Genomic DNA, 20,124 nt, shown 5'->3' on the forward strand with positions numbered 1-20,124 from the left:
CACAAATAGCCCTCACTGGATAAAAAGATTGTTTTGCTCAATGTTTTGTCGTTTTCTTTGTAAGCAAACTTGCGACCAATATCCCTAGGACAACAATGCTATAAACGTTGGTGAAGCTCCCAGCCTTACCTCTACCTGAAACAAAACAAAATGAAACATTCCTAGTTAAATATGTTGCAGTCTCCTCTGGGATCCCCATTCTTTGTTATTGTTACTTTAACTGTTTTTGTGATTAGTATAAATAATGGGAAGAGAAATTAATATTTGTACAGCTCTTTATTTATACATATTCATTCATCCATCTCCCAACACTCGCTTGAAATACATCTCCACTTTATGAGATGGACACCTGCCTCAGAGAAGTTAAATAAATTGATAGATTTAAAAATTAAAGATATACATCATTAGAGGAAAATCAGTTTTCTTTGTTTTCCATTTTTTTAGAATTGGCATGGACCATTGTCCTGTATTGCTAATGGCTGATGTGTGAAAAGCTTTTTTTTTTGCTCAAATATTTGAATATGAAATATATTTTTAAATTAATACCAAGTACATGGGAAAATATATTCTGAACTTCGATTCCCCCAACTCCAACCCAACCCCAAATCATAAGTTCCAGACCCCTTCTCATTCTTCAGCACAGCAGTCCCCCACTTATACACAGTTTCATCTTCTGTGGCTTTAGTTACCTGTGATCAACCATGGTTGGGAAGTAGATTGGGAAGTAGATTGGGAAGTAGATGATCCTCCTTCCAAGGAATCAGCAAAAGGTCAACAGTAGCCTAACTCAATCACTTCGCTTCGCTTCATCTCATCCTAGGCATTTTGTCATTCACATCATTGCAAGAAGAAGGGTGAGTACAGCACAATAAGATGTTTTGAGGGAGAAGAGACATTGTGTTGACATCACTTTTATTACAGTATACCATCATAATTGTTCCATTTTATTGCTAGTTATTTATTAATCTCTTACTGTACCTACTTTATAAATTAAACTTTATTACAGGTGTTTGCATAGAGGAAAAGGCAAAATATATATAGGGTCTGGTACCATCTGCAGCATAGGCCTCCACTAGGGTTACTGGAACTGATCCCCTGTGGATAACCTGGGAATTGTGTATTACCCTACCCACATACCCTGCTCACCAGAGTAGTCATTCACATTCACAGGATATGTCAAATCTGGATGTTTGCTTGGGAGGCAGTGTGGGTGGAGGGGAAAATGTAGCCCTAGGCATCAGACCCCTCCCTTCCCTACTCTTTGACAGCATGACCTTGAACAGATACTGTGATTTGATTGAGCCTCAATTTCCACATCAGCAATCACCCAGTAATAACGTATACCTCTGAGAGTTATTCTGAGGATTAAACAAAATACCGTGTGTATTGTCCTGAAGTGTAATTGGTTCTAAAATACTTCTCATCCTCCTTAGTGGTAAATTGGGTAGTGATTATCAGTTAATTATTTTGCCATTTCAGTTATGGCTTAGAGTAGTGAATACAGTCAGGAAACCTAGGGTTGTTACTATGTTATAGGAATTAGCTTTGGAAAAAAAAAAGGAATTAGCTTTGGATTGGCCTCATATTAACTAATGTCAAATTTTTAAAAATGTCTTATTCATAAGTTTCAAGAATGTGAAGGTGGAGTACACAATTCCAAGTGTGCAGGGAACCCTTATTTTTCCTTTTTTTTTTTTAATTTTTAAGATCTTTAAATTTTTAAGTAATCTCCACACCCAACATGGGATTCAAACTCACAACCCCAATATCAAGAGTCACATACTCTACCACAGGAGCCAGCCAGGCGCCTTTGCTTTTCCTCCTGATACAAATTTTTATCAGCAACTAAAACACTCACCCTGAGTGGTCAAGAAATGGGGTCATATCCTATCACAACACAGGAATTGTTGTGGATTCAGGAAAAGATAATGCTGATGAAATGCCCAATTGAGGACTGAACATAAAGAAAGCTGTGGCTAGGAGAAAAATCTGACTTGGGGAATGAATTATTAGTGTTTTTGCTCAGTCCTTCTTCCCTTTTCCCTATCAAAGTTCCCAATAGTTCAAGATTTAAAACAAAAACAAAATAAAATCCTGCCTTCCTCTCCTTCCCTTTTCTTGCCTTTCTATTACTTCAACCTCATTCAGCATTTATTCAATCAAGACATATAAACGGAGCACCTATGGCATGATGGACACTGCCGAGCACCGAGAATACAATAGGAAGTTCGTATTGGTTAGGGAGGCAGACAGTAAGTAAGCAACAATAAACAAACAAACAAATAAGCATAAATAATATGCTTTCAAAGACCACTGAATAGTATGAGGAAAATAAAGTAAACAAATAGAGTAACTGGGAAGCCCGCTTTAGACTGAATGGTCAGAGGAGGCCTCTCTGCCGAGTGACCTTGAACGGAGACCTACCTAATAAGGTCTGAGCCATTTGAAAATCTGAGACAGGTGTGGAGGATAGCAGAAGTCTAGGCTTTTTGCTGGGGAGGAGCTTACTTTGCTGTTAAGAAACCGAACTGGAGGAGTGATGAGGAGAATGGCAGGAGAGGAGGTCAGAGAGGTAGACTGCAGGGAGGGACCTTTTGTGAAAGACTAGAGGGTGGTTAGATTTTAGATTTAATACATAATTATTTTAGCAGGTGGGGCGCCTGGGTGGGTCAGTCAACCGAAGGTGTCTGCCATTGGCTCAGGTCATGATCCAGAGTCCTGGGACTGAGTCCCGCAGTGGACTCCCTGCTACTCCCTCTCCCTCTCCCTCTGCCCCTGCTTGTGCTCGCTCTCTCTCTCTCTTTGTCAAATAAATAAAATCTTTTTTTTAAAGGAAAAATAATAATTATCTTAGAAGATGACAAGTGTTATAAAAAAGGGAAGACGAGGATTAGGATTGTGAGGGTGGAGCTGGTTTGTGATTTAAAAAGGGAAGTCAGAGAGGCCTCATTGACAAGGTGAACTTTTAAGATTTCAAAGAAGTGAGAAGTTAGCTCTGTGGATACCTAGAAGAAGAGCGTTCTAGACCGAGCCAGTATAAATCGGTTATAGAAACAGCAAGAGAGCCTGAAGAGCTGTGAGCTGGGCACTAGATGAAATCCCTGTGGGCTGTAGGACCCTCCATCGTTAAGAGGTCAGACAGATGGAAAAGAAGTTGTCAGAGAAGACTGAGAAACAGCAGCCTACGTAGTAGTTAGAAAACCAGGAAAAGGGGTGCCACAGAAGCCAAGAGAAGAGGGGCGCCTGGGTGGGTCAATGGCTGAGCATCTGCCTTTGGGTCTGCTTGCGATCCTGGGGTCCTGGGATCAAGTCCTGCATCTGGCTTCCCACAGGGAGCCTGCTTCTCCCTCTGCCTGTACCTCTGCCTCTGTCTCTCATGAATAAATAAAATCTTTCAAAAAAAAAAAAATAAGCCAAGAGAAGAAAATGTTTTAAGCAAGAGAGACTGGTTGGCTGGTGCTGCTGAAAGGGCAGATGAGAAGAAAACCAGAAGTGACTGTTAGAGATGGGTTTTGGTAACCTGGGTTAGAGCAGGGTCAGTGAATGATCTGGATGGAAGCCCAGCTGGCAAAGTTGAGGGGGAGAAGGCTGCGAAGGATAGAACTAGTGGTCACGTTGTGTACGCCCAGGCTCTGAGGTAGATTTTCCTCTAGGAGATAAAATAGCAAGTTCCAGGGCCCATCTCTCACAAAACAAATGCATCTTGTAGCTCTCTTGGGTGTAACTGCACAGCCTTTTGTGGCTCTCAATGAAACATCTGGCCAAGCTGAACCACTTTCATTCAGAATGACTACATCACCAAATTTATCCATGAGCTCATCTTCATGAAAGCCTAGAGTGTATTACTAAGTCTCTCTGAACAAGTCACTTACTTAATTGTTTTGTGTAATTTCCCCATGCGATAAGCAGGGTTGCCAGAAAACTTGTTAGCTACTTCTATGTGTGTGTTTTTTTTTAGAAGCATTGCTATAAAGAAACATAAGTACTGAGCTTAAAGCTGTGATTTATTTGTAAGACATTATTATAACACATCCTTTTCCCTTCACTTTAGGCATTTATTTCTTATGAAAATGGCCTTCATATAAACCCCTAAGATGAGAAATAACTCATCTTATTGAATGAGAAATAACTACATAGTGAGTGTCACGTGGCTGGTGAGATGGGTAGAGTTTGGGCACAATCATGTCCCCCCACTTCCCAGCACACATACCCCCCTCACACCCCCAACCCTACTCATAGACACACCCCCTACAAGTTGCTGACACCTGGCAGCTCAAAATAAACAGAAGTGAATCTACTTGGTTTATTATCACTTCTAACAAGTCATGCTAATAATAATAGAATTATTTGTTGTGATTTTACTACTGATCTCCTATACTTTTGTCAGTATATATCAAGATTTTGGTGGTTCTTTTTTTCTGGTATGTAGGGCTCCCTCCCCTACCCTCCTTAGTTTTCCTCTCAAACTGTGCCCTTATAGGTGAATCAGTACATAATCAGCTTAGGTGGAGTTCATTTGTAAAAGTGTCCTAGAACTGGGAAGTGAAATCACTTTGGCACAGTAGTTAAGAGAACAGACTTCAGCCCTGAGCCTGGGTTAATATCCTGGCTCTGCTCCTTAGGAGACATGAGAACTTGGGAAAGTTACTTAACTTCTTTATGCCTCACATTCTTCTTTTGTTAAAAAGGGATAATTATAATGTTTTATAAGTGCTTTGCAGCTATTAATTCTTCTAATCTTAACAAAAACCCTACAACATAGGTGCTATAATTAAATCTATTTTATGGATGAGAAAACCAAAACACAGATGTTAAGTAATCTACCCTAGGTTGCAATCTATTAAAGATAGATTTACCATGTAATCCAGCAATTCCACTTCTGGGTGTACATCCATAAGAATTGAAAACAGGGTCTCAAAGAGACACTTGTACACCCTATTCATAGAAATATTATAAACAACAGCTAAAGGTAGACACAACCCAAGTGTTCATTGACGAATGGATAAATATATTGTGGTATACATGCATAATGGAATATTATTTAGCTTTAAAAAGGAAAGAAATCTGACACATGCTCTGACATAGATGAACTATGAAGACATTATACTAAGTGAAATAAGCTAGTCACAAAAAGACAAATACTGAATGAGGTACATAATACTGTATGAGGTTCTTAGGGTAGTTAAATTTAGAGACAAAGCAGAATGGTGGTTGTAGAAAATAGTAGGGGCTGAGGGGGAGAGCAAAATTGGGAATTGTTTAATCAGTACAAAGTTTCAGTTTTACGACATGAAAAGAGTTCTTGGGGTTGGTTGTACCACAACATGAATGTGCTTAAAAGCCAATGAACTATACGCTTAAAGATGGTTAAGATGCTAAATTTTATGTTATGTGCATTTGACCACAATTAAAAATAAAACAAACTGATAAAAATCAACCGACCAATAAAACCAAACAAAAATATGAAAAACTAAGACAAGGAACCCATCATAATGGGGCTGAGAACACTGTGATTCTCTAATTGTTCAGAGGAACAGAGAATTTAAAAGGCTGCCTGCCCATTGGGTAAAGAAGGCCTGGGCTCAGTCATTGACAAGCTCAGGTACAGTTTCTGAGTGAACCAAATAGGAAAGTTTGGGCATCAGCTAGGGATGCATGTCTGAGGCTGCTGATCTGTGCCCACGGAGGAGCTAGGAAGATAAAGCAGTAACCCTTTCCTGCAGGGTGGATTCGATGGGGGACGGGAAAGATGAGGACAAAGGAAACATGACGGATGACTGCCCTAGGAGGATGGTGATGGTACTGCCATTACCCAAGAAAGGGAAGCTGGAGCCTGAGCAAGTGGAAGAGGCGATTGTGAGTTCAGTAATGTGTGTGTTATGCAGAACTATCCAGTAGGTGGTTAGTTTGGCATCTGAGAAGGTGATTGGGGCTGAGAAGCCACATCGCCCGTTGTCCAGCATTTTCTTGGGGGACTCAGTCTTCTGAAAACTGGTTCCCTCTGACAGTGCCAGTGCCCGTGAGCGTATCAGAGGCCCTGAGATTTGGGAAAGAGAATTGCTTAACTTTGTTTAACCCAGGTTTTTCTAAACTCATTTGACTGCCCAACCCTTTTTTTCGTGAGACATCTATTAATTTACTGAAGACTACACATTGGGGAATTGTTCTCTGGTCTATGCAGATATTTTTCAGTTGAGAAATTAGAGCAAAGGAGAAACTGGTTAAAGGGTTGGTAGATCTGTGGGTATTCAGTGTGGATCTATTAAGTCACCAAAACAGAGTGAGGAAACTTCCAGAAATCCAGTCCTGACCTGGGAACTGAGGACACTGACCTTTCGGTGTAGGGAGTGGTGGTGAAGGCTGCTGGGGGTTTTGATCAAAGACAGCTTGCTATTTTGGCTTTCTACCTACATTACATGTGCCAGTAAAGTCCTGGTCCAATCCCTCCCCGGGTTCTTTTTTTTCCTCTACATTGGCCTCTCTTCCTTGCTTTGCCATTTGCATAACTAATGCACACAACACAGAGTTCCTGCAATTTTAAAGACAGCTGGCCAGCACATCTTGGATGCTGATGTCAGGAAACATCTGGAAGAGGGCTAAAGTTACTGCAGGCCCAACTGAGAACAATGGAAGCACATTAATGTGGAAAATTCAGTATGCGGTGGGGGGGGGGGGGGTTGTGTATATGAAAATGGCTGCCAGGCAAACTTATAAAAGGCTTGTGCAAAACACTCTTATAGTTTGGGCATTAATACCACTGAGCAATTGAGTGGTAGGCCAGCTAAACCTGAAATATTGCTACTCTCTTCTGGACCCTTATCTCTGAGGCTTTCCTTTTCTTAAAATTTTTCCTAGAAATCCTGCTAGCTAACCAAGATACTCTTTTCTTTTTTTTCTTTTCTTTTTTCTTTTCTTTTCTTTTCTTTTCTTTTCTTTTCTTTTCTTTTCTTTTCTTTTCTTTCTTTCTTTCTTTCTTTCTTTCTTTCTTTCTTTCTTTCTTTCTTTCTTTTAAATTTTATTTATTTATTCATGAGAAACATAGAATAGCAGAGACACAGGCAGAGGAAGAAGCAGGCTCCCCACAGGGAGCCCGATTCAGAACTCAGTGATCACACCCTGAACCAAAGGCAGACGCTCAACCACTGAGCCACCCAGGCGTCCCAATATTCTTTTCTGAAGAATCATGAACGACTATGTTACTTCATAATAGTTTTCAGTTAATCTCCACCTTTCCTCTTTGTTCTCTCTCAAAATATAAGGATATAAGATAGAGTTCTGGTACACATAGTTTTGCTGTCTCTAAGAAGTCGCTGTTGGCAGGAACAATTATAAAAATTATGACTGAAATATTTAAATATGAACTTTATTCCCCAAGGCTGCATGGCATAGCCATTGAAAGAATGGGTTTTGGAGTTTGGATTCTAGATGCTAGGTTTGTGTGACCTTGGGTAAATTACTTAATTAGCATAACTTAGTCTGTAAAATTGTGGTCATTACTTCTGCCTATTTAGATTTTTATAAAGAGTATACATGTTGGGGTGCCCTTGTGGCTCACTTGGTTAAGCATCTGACTCTTGATCTCAGCTCAGGTCATGATCTCCGAGTCATGATATCAGGGCCCTGAGAGAGGGCCCTGTCCCCCCTCCCCCGCATGTAACCTGCTTAAGATTTTCTCTCCCTCTCCCTCTCCCTCTCCCTCTCCCTCTCCCTCTCCCTCTCCCTCTCCTCCCCACCAAAAAAAAAAAAAAGAAAAGAAAAGAGTATACAAGCTAATAATGCGTGTTACAAGTGCTTAGTGAGATGCCTGGCCCAAGGTAGCTATTATGATTGTGGTTTTGTTGATATCCAAGGATCAAGAAGAAATCCTAGCCATGATCTATTTCTCAATCCAACTCCAAACATTGAGCATTTGCTTTCAGTTTCTGGTCTACAAATGTAGGTTTTCAAATGAGAATTTCTCCCCAAGTATTTATTCCTCTAGAGTTCTACCTACTGTTCCACTTTATTTGGTAGAAACTAAAGTGATATTCTGTCTCTTATATGAATTAATAATTACCACCTCATGCGGTTTTTCAATACTCAGACTCCTGGTTCTTTGTATGACACCTGCTTTTCCCCGCTGAAAGTTTGTTGGATTTTCTCCTATCTCCAGGGTTCTGAAATTTCACAATCCTATGCGTTGGTGTTAGTCTGTTTTAAACCATTGCACCAGGGATTTGTTGGACCCTATCAATCTGGCAGCTTGTGTCTCCTGGGTTTGGAAGTTTTCTTGAATTGTTGATTTATTATGAATTCCTCCACGTTATTTATTTGCGCTCTCTTTCTGGAACTCCTATTTACTAGCATAATGAGCCTTCTAGACTAATTCTCCAGTTGTCTTCTCTCTTTTTCCTCTTATCCTTTTCTTTGTCTCTCAGCTTTATTTTCTGAGAGTTCCTCAACTTTATCACCTTAATCCTTCTGTTAAGCTTTTTAATTCTTTTACCATATCTTAAATTTTCAAGAGCTCTTTTTTCCTCTCTACTGATTCTCTTTATAGCAGTCAATTCTTGTAATATCTATTTTATTTCTCTGAAGACATTAATATTTGCCTTTCTCTGTTCTTTTTTTTTTTTTTAAGCTTTTAGTTTGCTCCATAGTCTCTGTTTCCTCTGTAGTTTTTTGTTTTGTTTTGTTTTTTGTTTTCTGTTTCTCGTTGTGTTTTTTGTCTCTATATTTCCTGGTAGATACTTTCTTCAGATGTCTGGTGATCCTGTAATATTTTAGATCTGATGGGAAGTTCTGTGCCATGGATGAAACTTTAGGATTTCAGTCTTTAGGATGATCTGCATGGGTCATTTATATGGGGGTGGAAGGAGATGTCATTGTCCTTAGGTCTTTTCTTCTTGGTCTGTTTAAGTTTTCCATGGGTAAACAATGACTCTTTTTCTGTCTACAGGGGGTGGGTTATCCCAAGCTGCCAGCGTTCTGGAAGTGGACTGGGATCATAATAGTTCATTATATAAACCTTTTTTCTCACATCTCTCTGTTTTCAATATAGTATTCCCATCTTAATCATACTTAGTGCCTCTAATTCTGGCTTAGGGACCTTTATTATACCCTCCTTAGAAGAAAACCACAAGTCTTCTGGTGGGACTGGGGAGAGGCAGTCAACTAATCTGCCTTTGGGAGGGTACTTTGGTGTGGCCTATCCTGGGAAGGGGTTGCTTCCTGGTTTTCCCCTCTGTTGGTTTAGGACTTAGCTTTCTCAATCTGCTAAATCAGATAACAATTGTCTTATTTTTCAGCTTCTAAAATCTCATTACTATCATTATTTCCTCCTTTTAATTTTTAAAAATCTCTTTATTTCTATTTTAAAGAATATTTGGGGGAGGGACACAGATATTTGTTCAATCATCTATCTTTATTCAGCATTTTTCATAGAAGATATTCTTAATTTAACAATTTATTTGAAAAATTAGATTTTTTTCTGCCAGAATCCCAGATCAAAGAATTCTGATGAGATCAACCAATCTATTTGAATAGTTTTATAAATGTATTCATTAATTTCCAGCCAGTATTTAATATTTTGGCCACTACAACTGCTGTGTGGTAAATGTTTCTATTTGTTGGCAAAACCTTCTTGGGTTGTTCATCACCTTTTATGTGGTTATAGATGTAAACAACATGTGTGCCCCAGATGGGCTCTGAAATCCAGGCTCCCACTTTGTGACATACTCCTTAACAACACCCGAGTCTTCCAAACACAAGTCCCTAAATCTATTCATTTCAGCTCATGTCCTGGCAACTCTTAAGGGAGAAATCTCCAATGATTCAAATCTCTATAATGAGAAACTTTTACATTTCACTATCTATTTTGGTAGGGAACTTTATATTCTATCATCTTTCTATATAGTAAAGTGTGGGTGGATTTGGACTTAAGGCATCAGAAATGACCAGGTGAGTAATAAGATGAGCGAGGATTTAGGTCCATGGTAAATGTCAATACCTTCTATATTTTAAGCCTTGACTTTATTTGCCAAAGTGAGGACTCTTACAATGGATACCCTCCTAGCAGAGCTGATCTCAGGGGTAGGGAACAACTCAGGCAGTGACTTGAGTGGCTCTGGATTATGTGGCACGTGGCCAGCCTCACAGCAAAACAGAATCAACAGCCCCTGTATTTCAGAGAGGCAATGGCCAGCCTGATAAGTAATAGTCAACACAGAAGTCCTTTTTTTTTTTTTTTAAGATTTTATTTATTTTTTCATGAGAGACACACAGAGAGAGGCAGAGATACAGGCAGAGACAAGGCAGAGGGAGAAGCAGGCTCCATGCAGGGAGGCTGATGTGGGACTCAATCCTGGGTCTCCAGGATCACGCCCTGGGCTGAAGGCGGTGCTGAACTGCTGAGCCACCCGGACTGCCCAACACAGAAGTCCTTTAAGCTAATTTTTGGCCTCCATAGTCAAAGAAAGACTGATCTTGCTTGTTCTTTCATTAGACAATCAGAATGTGTTTAGTAGTATTTTTCTGGTTTACAAGAGCAAAGTTGAGAAGAAAACTGCCTTTGAAAATCAAAGAATCATAGTAATTGCTATTACTTAGTACCTGCTATTTGCTGGGTGCTTTATATACATGGTCTAATTTAATCTTCCCAAACAATTCTGCAAGTGCTATTATTATATCCAGTTTGCATATGAAAAAAGATGAGTCTCTGAGAGGTTGATTAACTTACCTGAGATTACAAAGTTATTGAAACCTGAAGTGCATTTAAAAGCAAGATTTTTAGAATTTTTCTCCAAAGCACAGGTTCTTTGTATTGAGCAAGCCTGCCATGCCCAGACAGACAATGGCCAAAAGACTTTTTGCATTATTTGTTCAGTGCTTCTTTTTGGATGTAGGGCACATTTAAGATGTGCCAAGAGGAAATGTGTCTATTCTTGCTGATATATAACAAAATCAAAGGCAAACTTGTGTATTCTATAATACAAGTATATGTGATTACATGACAAAGATAATGAGCCCAGCAAATCACCTTCTAATCCAGGCACACAGATGATAAACACAGGACACAGAAGGGGTCAGCAAGAATGCTACTTTCCTGAGTTGCCATTTTGTCTAAAGTTATCCCTGTCTGGTAGAGAAATTGCAAAGACTTGGAGTCCTGTGTTCCAATCCTGGCTTAATTTTTTATTGATTCTCTCCATGATTGATTACAACACTGCCTTGTCTAGTAATTCTACCTTTTACTCCACCCACATAATGATAGTGGGAGCAACCTTGTATATATATAATAAGACTTCTTCAGCAACATCCATTTGTCCTGCCATTTATGATAACATGGATGAAACTGGAGGGCATTATGATAAGCGAAACAAGCCAGAGAAGGAAAGGTAAATACCACATGGTATCACTTATATGTGGAGTCTAAAAAACAAAACAAAAAGTTTTAATTCATAAAGAGTAGAATGGTGATTGCCAGGGTCTGGAAGGTAAGGTTAAATAGGGAGCAGTTAGTGAAATGGTACAAAATTTCATTTATGAGATGAATAAGATCTGGATCAAAAGTATATAATGATGACTATAGTTGATAATACTATTTTGTATAGCTGAAATTTGCTAAGAGAGTAGAACTTAAATGTTTTTGATAACCACCACGACAAAAGTATACATGCGAGGTGATGGATGTGAATTTGATGGTGAGATCCTTTCACTATGTATACATATGTCAAATTGCCATATTATACATGTAATATTAAAACTGTAATTGTTAATTATACCTCAATACCGCTGAAAAAAATTTTAAGTCAACTAGACAAAGAATGACTGCTTGATCCAAGTTGTGCCAATGAGCCCTTTCATTTGGGACCATGGAACTAGTATTAAGAAACTTCCACTTCATCCATTAGGTGTAATCACCTTCACTTATTTCCTAAGTGAGTAGGGAAACTGAGAAAGCTGACCTTTAAGAGAAAAATAAAACAGAAAAGAAGAGAGGTGAGAAAGAGAGGAATTTGGGGGTTCCCTCCAGCACTTCAGACCTTAGATCCAGAGGGGCATGGAGGCCTAAACACACCAACCAAATGCTCTTGGTTTTTGTGAGTTAGCTATGAACCTATGTGTTCATTCCCTGGTTTTTAAAAACTACTCTAAAAATAAATTATTTCAGTCAGATCAAGTCCAAGTTTCACAAATTTAAGTTGTGTGCCATGATGCAAAAGAAGTTTTGGAAGCATAGGGTTAGCGAGATGTTTAGATAGTAGAATTGCATTGGAACAGAGGATGGAAACTGTGAGGATGATGTACAAATTCCAGTTTTCAACCACCAGTTGGCTGTAATGGCACTTCTCAATAGAGGGAATGTAAGGTGAAAAACAGGTTGAGGCGAGAGTGAAATGATAAGCTCATGATAAATCATATATAAAAATATATATTTTTAAAAGTGGTATGTGGCAAAATGGGTATGTGCCTTGGTAGCAGGCAGACTCGGTTTAGAATTCTAGCTAACTGTGGCCTTGGATAAGTTAATCTAATTCTGTATTTTCCTCATCTGTAAATCTAACAATATCTCCCTGGCAGGGTTGCTGAGAGGACTGGCAACAACATGCAAGCATTCTGCACAAAACCTGACATACTAAACCTAGGGCTATTATCATCAAATAGGGCATCTACTCTAATGTTTTTTTTTCTCTTGTTTCTCTTTAATGAGAAAAACACAAAAAAAAATCTAATTAAAGAATATGCTGTGATTCGATAAGAAAGAGACTGAATTTTCTTTCATGATTGGGGATCTTGAATGTTCTTGATCTTCAGGCCCTCTGGTTGTAAGATGGTTGCTGGAGCTCTAGGCATCACAACCAGACACCCTAATGTACAGACAAAGAGAGGACACGATTTCCTATATGTCTAATAAGAATGACAAAATCTGTCCTAGAAGTCCCTTAGCAGACTTCTCACATCTCATTGACCGAAACTGGCTCATAGGATCATTTCTAAAACAATCAATATCGGGCACCTGGGTGGCTCAGTGATTGAGCGTCTGCCTTTGGTTCAGATTGTGATCCCGGGGTCCTGGGATGGAGTCCCACATCAGGCTCCCCATGCAGAGCCTGCTTCTCCCTCTGTCTGTGTCTCTGCCTCTGTGTCTCTTATGAATAAATACATAAAAATTTTTAAAAATTAGAAAAATAAAACAATCAATGTCAAGGAGTATAGGATTCTCATGACTGACTTAGACCAATCAGGGTATGTCCCTGAGCCAAGGATAGAGTCATCCTCTGTGAGATGTGGAAATACAAATAAAAGTTCTACTAACAAGAAAGGAAGAAGAAATAAAAAGAAGGAAGCTATGTCATTCTGGTTTCCTCCTACCATTTAGTCCTTGTGACCTCCCTCAGGGACAAATATAATAGCTTCCTAACTGGTCTCCCAACATTCTTTCCCTCACAGCCCGCTTACACAGTGTTGTCAGATTAATCTTCCAAAAACACTAATTTGCCACATAACCCTTTTGTCAAAAAATGTCATTGGTTCTCTCTGACCTTCAGAGAAACATTAAATCTTACCATAGAATTTTTTAACATCTTTTTTTAATGGAAAGAGGTCCTTAATTAATTAATTAATTTTAAAAATAGTCTACCCCCAACATGGGGCTTGAACTCATGACCCTGAGATCAAGAGTCACATGTTCTACCCACTGAGCTAGGCAGGTGCCTTTTAACATAAAAATTTCAAAGCACAGATCATAAGAGTTGGAAGGCCTGGGGAGATTGGAATGTCAAATGCTGGCACCAGGATTACTGGCTTTAAACCAGACTAGAAAACAGATGTGTGTGGTCTCACCTAAACATTTATTTTTGTCCAACCAAAGACATAATTTACAGAAATCTCCCCAAAGGAGCAATCTTCAAACTGAGTTAAGCAACTCTCCAAGAGGGTATATACACATGGGTTTATTTTTTTAAGAGAATCGTTTCCCAGATTTTCAGCTTGTTCTTTCTGAAAACTAGCCATGAAGTAATACAAATTTTTCATTTTCATTGTGCATTTCAAAACAAACAAACAAACAAAACCCTCCCTTCTTCTTACCCATCTTAGATCTTACCTTGTAATATTACCTCCAGGATCTTGAGAACCTCTGGGGAATGGGGGAAAAGAAAAACAAAAACAAAGGGATAATTTGAAGTATTGGTTTGGGGAAAGTCTCCTTTAATGATTAAGCAAAATCACCAGGTAGATCTTTGCATTAAGGGTGAAGTGTGGCTTTAGACCTAGGGTATTTGGGCCTGTGCTGGGAGGCTCTGAATTCAGATATGTTGTGAGTGTTTTGGTGGTGTGATCCAGTATCTTTTTCCCTGATTATTGTCAAAGAATGCGTAACTCTTGAGAGAGACTCATAATAGCAAAACAAAGGATACTTCAAGTGCTGAAAATGGTGTCTTCTTTTTGTTTTCAGTTATTCTCAAAATTCAGCCATAGGAGGTACTATTAGTTGGAAAGAATCATCTATGCATAGTAGAAGTTGTGCAGGTTTCTGATGCTCAAACAGGGCTGCGTGGCACAGCTAGATGGGACACATGTCTGATTCTCATACACATTCCTGAGTGTCGTTCACCTTTTTTAGAATACGGTGTGAATGATGCTCTCTAAACCTGTGCAACCTGAGGGGGTGATATGCAATGTTTAAAAATTTAATTGAAATGTTTTCTGAGACTACTACATTCTCTAATATGCTAAATAAAGCTTATGGATAAAATTTTCATGTGCTTTCTTTATATTATATGGGCCACGTTGAATAGAGTAACTAAAACTTACATATATGAAATGACATCAGGGAATATTTTTCCAGTGGTAGTCAATTCTCGTTTATTCTTTTAAAACATTATATTTTCTCACTGTTACTAACACAGTATAAAATTATATGCTAACCATCAGGCTAGTTTTTCTGTTCATACTTTCTCTTTTTTTATTGAACATTGGAATGTAATAAGTTAAAACATTTTTTTAAGATTTTATTTGTTTATTCATGAGAGACACAGAAAGAGGCAAAAACATAGTAGGCAGAGGGAGAAGCAGGCTTCTCACAGGGAGCCTGATGTGGTACTCAATCTTGGATCCCGGGATCACGCCCTGAGCCGAAGGCAGATGCTAAACCCTTGAGCTACTCAGGCTTCCCAAGTTTTAAAAAACTTAATTGATTATTCTCTGATTTTTTATGTGTGATTTTTATTTAATCCCCCCAGAATTCATTACCTGCAGACATGCACATTTACCAAAGGAGCACCAGGATAAGTTTTATGCATATTTTAAATGGATACATTAATTAATTACATTAGCTGTATATCCTGACATATGGCTTTTAGTAATTTATCTTATGTGTTCCGTGATTTTTCAGTGATTTCATACTATTCCTCAAATTACATTTTAACTTACTTATTGGAATTTATAAATAAATTCAGACTTTTCCAACAGAACATAAGTCTGATTTAGCTGATGGCTTTGACAATGAGGACTTCCTTTTCCAATTAGTCTGTATGGAAAGTATTTCCTATTAAGTTGAAAGAGCTAGATCAGCAGCCCAAGCTTCTGACAAAAATATTTTAAATGTCTTAAAATAAAAGCATTTAAAAAGTAATGTATTGGGAAAGATATATTAAAATCAATATTTTTATTTACAAAGTAAATGAGGCACTTTTATTTTTATTTATTTATTTATTTAAATAAATGTTTATTTATTTATGATAGTCACAGAGAGAGAGAGAGGCAGAGACACAGGCAGAGGGAGAAGCAGGCTCCATGCACCGGGAGCCCGATGTGGGATTCGATCCCGAGTGTCCAGGATCGCGCCCTGGGCCAAAGGCAGGCGCCAAACCGCTGCGCCACCCAGGGATCCCAATGAGGCACTTTTTAAAAAGATTTTTATTATATTTGAAAGAGAGTGAGAGAGAGAACAAGCAGGAGGAGGGGCAGAGTAAGAGGGAGACGCAGACTGCTCTCTCAGTGGGGATCCCGATGCAGGGCTCTATCCCAGGACCCCAAGATCATGACCTGATCCAAAGTCAGACACTTAACTGACTGAGCCACCCAGGTGTCCCAACAAGGCACCTCTTCCAATTGGAAGAGAACAGAAGTAGTTGTTAGATAAATCTTTGTAGAAATTTTTAACAAACTCCCTGGAAATTGCAGATGTGAATGGCTTTTACAACTGGCTACCAAGTCATCCTGCAGGTCAAGTTCTTTCTAATAAAAAACTTTCATAAAATTAGAGGAGTCTTTAGCTGGGTTGTTAGCTGATGATTTGAATAAATTTAAATAATTTAGTTAAGACTGCCTTTTAAAAAAACTTCTTCCATTCCTATTTTCTTATTCTTGTGCAATTTTCTTGGCCATAACATTTATAAAAATGAAAAGTAGAAATAAAACTGATGCTCTAATTTGGGACATATGAACTAATTGAAAACACAACAGTCTCATCCATCTGATTAAGAAATACACCTCTGGAGTGACTGGATGGTTTAGTCCGTTGAGCATCTGACTCTTGACTTGGGCTGAAGTCATGATCTTGGGGTCTTGGGATCAAGCCTTGAGTCAGGCTCCTGCTCAGTGTGGAGTCTTCTTGAGGATTTTTCTCCCTCTCCCTCTGTCCCTCCCCTGACCGTCACCGTCGTGCATGCTCTCTCTCCTCTCTCTAAAATAAATAAATAAATCTTTTAAAAAAGAACTGAATCTTCAATAAAATTTTCCTTTTTTATGTGTAATGTATGTATGTATGTATTTATTTATTTTTAAATAGGCTCCACACCCAGCATGGAGCCCAGCACAGGGCTTGAACTCATGACCTGAGATCAATACCTGAGCTGAGATCCAGAGTTGAATACTAAACTAAGTCCCCCAGGCACCCTTGTTTAATGTTTATCTTAATCCATCATATATGTGCGTTATTTTGATAAATTTTACACAACTGATAATTATAATGATAACATTTTTTTAAAGATTTTTTCTTTATTTATTCATGAGAGGCAAAGAGAAAGAGAGAGAGGGACAGAGACACAGGCAGAGGGAGAAGCAGGCTCCATGCAGGGAGCCCGATGTGGGACTTGATCCCGTGTCTCCAGGATCAGGTCCTGGGCTGAAGGCAGACGCCAAACTGCTGAGCCACCCAGCCTGCCCGATAACATTCTTTTTGATGCGTTAGAGCCTGACAAAGGTAGACTCTATTAGTTGCTTCCTAAAATTTGTTCTGCCCCTTTTTGGCGCATAGCTAGCCTACATTTTCCCAATTTCCTTGCAGTAGGGTATGGCCAGGTAATTGTTCTAGCAATCCAATGTGAGTGGAAGTGATGTGGGTCACTTCCAGGACTGTCACCATAAAATCTCTTTCACATACTCTTTGCTTCTTCTACCAGCTAGATACAGTGAAGAATGAGGCTCTAGGAAAGGGGTTGGCAAACTTTGGTAAAGGGCCAGACAATAACTATTTTAGGCTTGACAAGGCCATATAAGGCCTCTGTCTCATATTTTGCCTTTTTTTTTCTTTTCAAAATAGCCCTTTAAAAATATAAATCTATTCTTAGCACCCAGGGCATGTAAAAGTAGGCCAGCAAGCTAGATCCTTGTTCAGGGCAATGGCAAAGCCATGTAATAGAAGGAGATTGGGTCCCTTAATCACTGTGTGGAAGAGAGCACCTTGTTTATTTGAGCATCACACCAAGACTATCATGTAAGAAAGAAGTAAACTTTGTGTTGAGCCATTATATGCTTGGGCCTACCTGCTACTGTAACTCAGCCTAACAAAAATACATAAAGTTTAAAATTTAATTTACAAACATTTTTATTGCAGAAAAATATAATAATGAATAAGAAGATCTTTGGACACAATAATATAGATAAAAGTACATAGGAGAAGTGGTATAAGAATACAAGCTTAAGGAGAAAAGAGAATGATATAAAATTTCTGATTGTTAAAGTAGTTGTTTATATATATGTATATGCATATATATATATATATATATATATATATATTTAATTTGAGAGAGCACAAGCAGAGGAGTGGCAGAGGGAGAGGGAGAAGCAGACTCCCTGCTGAGCAGGAAACCCAACGTGGGGCTCAATCCCAGGACCCTGGGATCATGATTTGAGCTGAAGACAGACGCTTAACCAACTGGCCATCCAGGTGTAAATGGGTGTAAATGGATGATGATGGGCATCAAATTGTTTGGATTCTAGATTCAATTGGATATTTTTTAAAAAGTATAACTATAATTTAAAAGACATATATTAATAATATGCTGGAAATTATAGCCTTTGCAATTACTTAAATCTATGAAATATTTTAGATGTCAACTAGCAATTTGGTCAAGGGATTCATGGTTTTAAAAAATTCTTTCAGGAGGGACGCCTGAGCAGCTCAGCGGTTGAGAGTCAGGATCTGATCCCAAAGTTCTGGGATTGAGTCCCTCATTGGGCTCCTGCATGGAGCCTTCTTCTCCTCCCTCTGCCTATGTCTCTGTGTGTGTGTGTGTGTGTGTGTGTGTGTGTGTGTATGTGTGTCTTGTGAATAAATAAAATCTTTAAAAAATAAATTCTTTCGGGAGACATGCCAAAAATCTTTGAAGAGAATTCCAAGAACCTTTAAAGAAAGCCTCAGAACCAAACCTCTTGTGAAAAGCTTCATAGATTCGCTGGGCTGGAAGAACAAGCAGGGGCTTTTTGGTCCACCTCTGCTCTTTTCAAAATCCCGTGTCCAGGTCACTTTAGAAAGTGTTCAAAAAGGAATGTGTTTGCATGTCTAGAGTCCTGCCGGTGGTGTCTCAGCTAGGTGTAGGAATCTATCTGACCTTAGACACCTCCCTGAATCATGAGAATGAGAGCTGTTTTCTTCCTTCCTTTCAGAAGTCTTCCTTTCTTGGTTGTTCAGAGGATTCCTGAGTTAAACATTTGTGAAGTACTTTGCAGTATTTGGCTGAAACTACAAAGTTGCATTTGTTATTCTTGGAGGGATGAGAAGCATTATGCAAGTGCAAAGTATCATTTTCTTTCCAGGCCACGCAGCATTACCAAGCTGAACCCCCAGAAAACTCTTGACCCCATCCTCTTGCAAGGCCTCTTCATTTACATAACCGGCCACACAAATTAAGCTAACAAAGGTCTCCTGGGAGAAGATTTGCACTTTCTCCTTTTCTTCAGAGAGTTTCAGTCTGCCTAAGAGGTGTGATAACTTTGTCCTCAGGCACAACTGATGGTAGTCTTTACTTGGTCTTCCTACTCCAAGGAGTCAGTAGGAGAGAGGACCCTGGGCAGTGAGTACATCTTGAGGATTGAGTTCTTATTTTGATCTGTCCTTGTCTACTCACAGTGACTCCTAAGTCACTTCACCTCTTTGAGCTTCATTGTCCTGATCTAAGAAATGAAAATTTGGAATTTCTATGAGTCCTTCACACTTAAAATTTCCTCTTAGCATGTCAGAATGCTGAAAAACCAGCTCTGAAAATTTCAGTACATTTCACCCAGAAAACGGGGTGATACGGGGTGCATATCATTTGGTGATATGGAATATTTGCCGAGAGAAATACAACTGAATTAAATGAATGAGAGATCTTGTCCAAATTACTTTAGAGTTAAGTTCTTTATTTAATTCCAATTTTTTTAAATAAATGTGTTTTATATTGTTAGATCTGTGTGGCTGCTGCTGGTGGTGGTAGTGGTGATGATGGTAGAGATGATGGTGCTGTAGATGGTGGTGGTGATGAGGGTGGTAGTGGTGATAATGGAAGTGATGATGGTAGAGGTGGTGGTGAAGGTGGTAGTGGAAGTAATGATGGTAGAGGTGGTGGTGGCAGTGATGACGGCAGTAGAGGTGATGATGGTGGCAATAGTGGTGGTGAAGGTAATGATGGTGATGGTGGAGGTGATGGCGGTGGTGGTAGACACAGTGGTGTAAACTTCCAGTGACCTTGGATGAAAATACATATGTTAATGTTTTCATCACAGAGTCAGTTTATCTTTATAATTCCCACAGTGCTTTAGCCCACTGCCTTGAAAAAAAAGCAGGTGATCCATAAATGTTTGATGAAACAGTATCTAGCAGATAACTACAGATTCATCTTGTTCTCATATCTAAGAAAAAACTAATACTCCCGTGAA

At 39.0% G+C, this 20,124-nt stretch overlaps 1 long non-coding RNA gene across 2 annotated transcripts in view; it reads left to right on the top strand.

The window, feature by feature from the left end:
• Nucleotides 1–20,124, top strand: part of LOC140613853 (uncharacterized) — a 40,772-nt gene that overhangs the window by 14,347 nt on the left and 6,301 nt on the right. The window contains exon 1 of one of the 2 annotated variants that reach the window (XR_012014741.1): nucleotides 718–854. The exons of the other annotated variant lie outside the window; for it this stretch is intronic. This is a non-coding gene — a long non-coding RNA (uncharacterized lncRNA). Of the gene's footprint in view, nucleotides 1–717; nucleotides 855–20,124 lie in introns of those variants that run through there. 2 annotated transcript variants of the gene reach the window in all.

Source organism: Canis lupus, chromosome 22 (assembly GCF_048164855.1).
Source record: "Canis lupus baileyi chromosome 22, mCanLup2.hap1, whole genome shotgun sequence".
NCBI classification, from domain to species: Eukaryota; Metazoa; Chordata; class Mammalia; order Carnivora; family Canidae; genus Canis; species Canis lupus.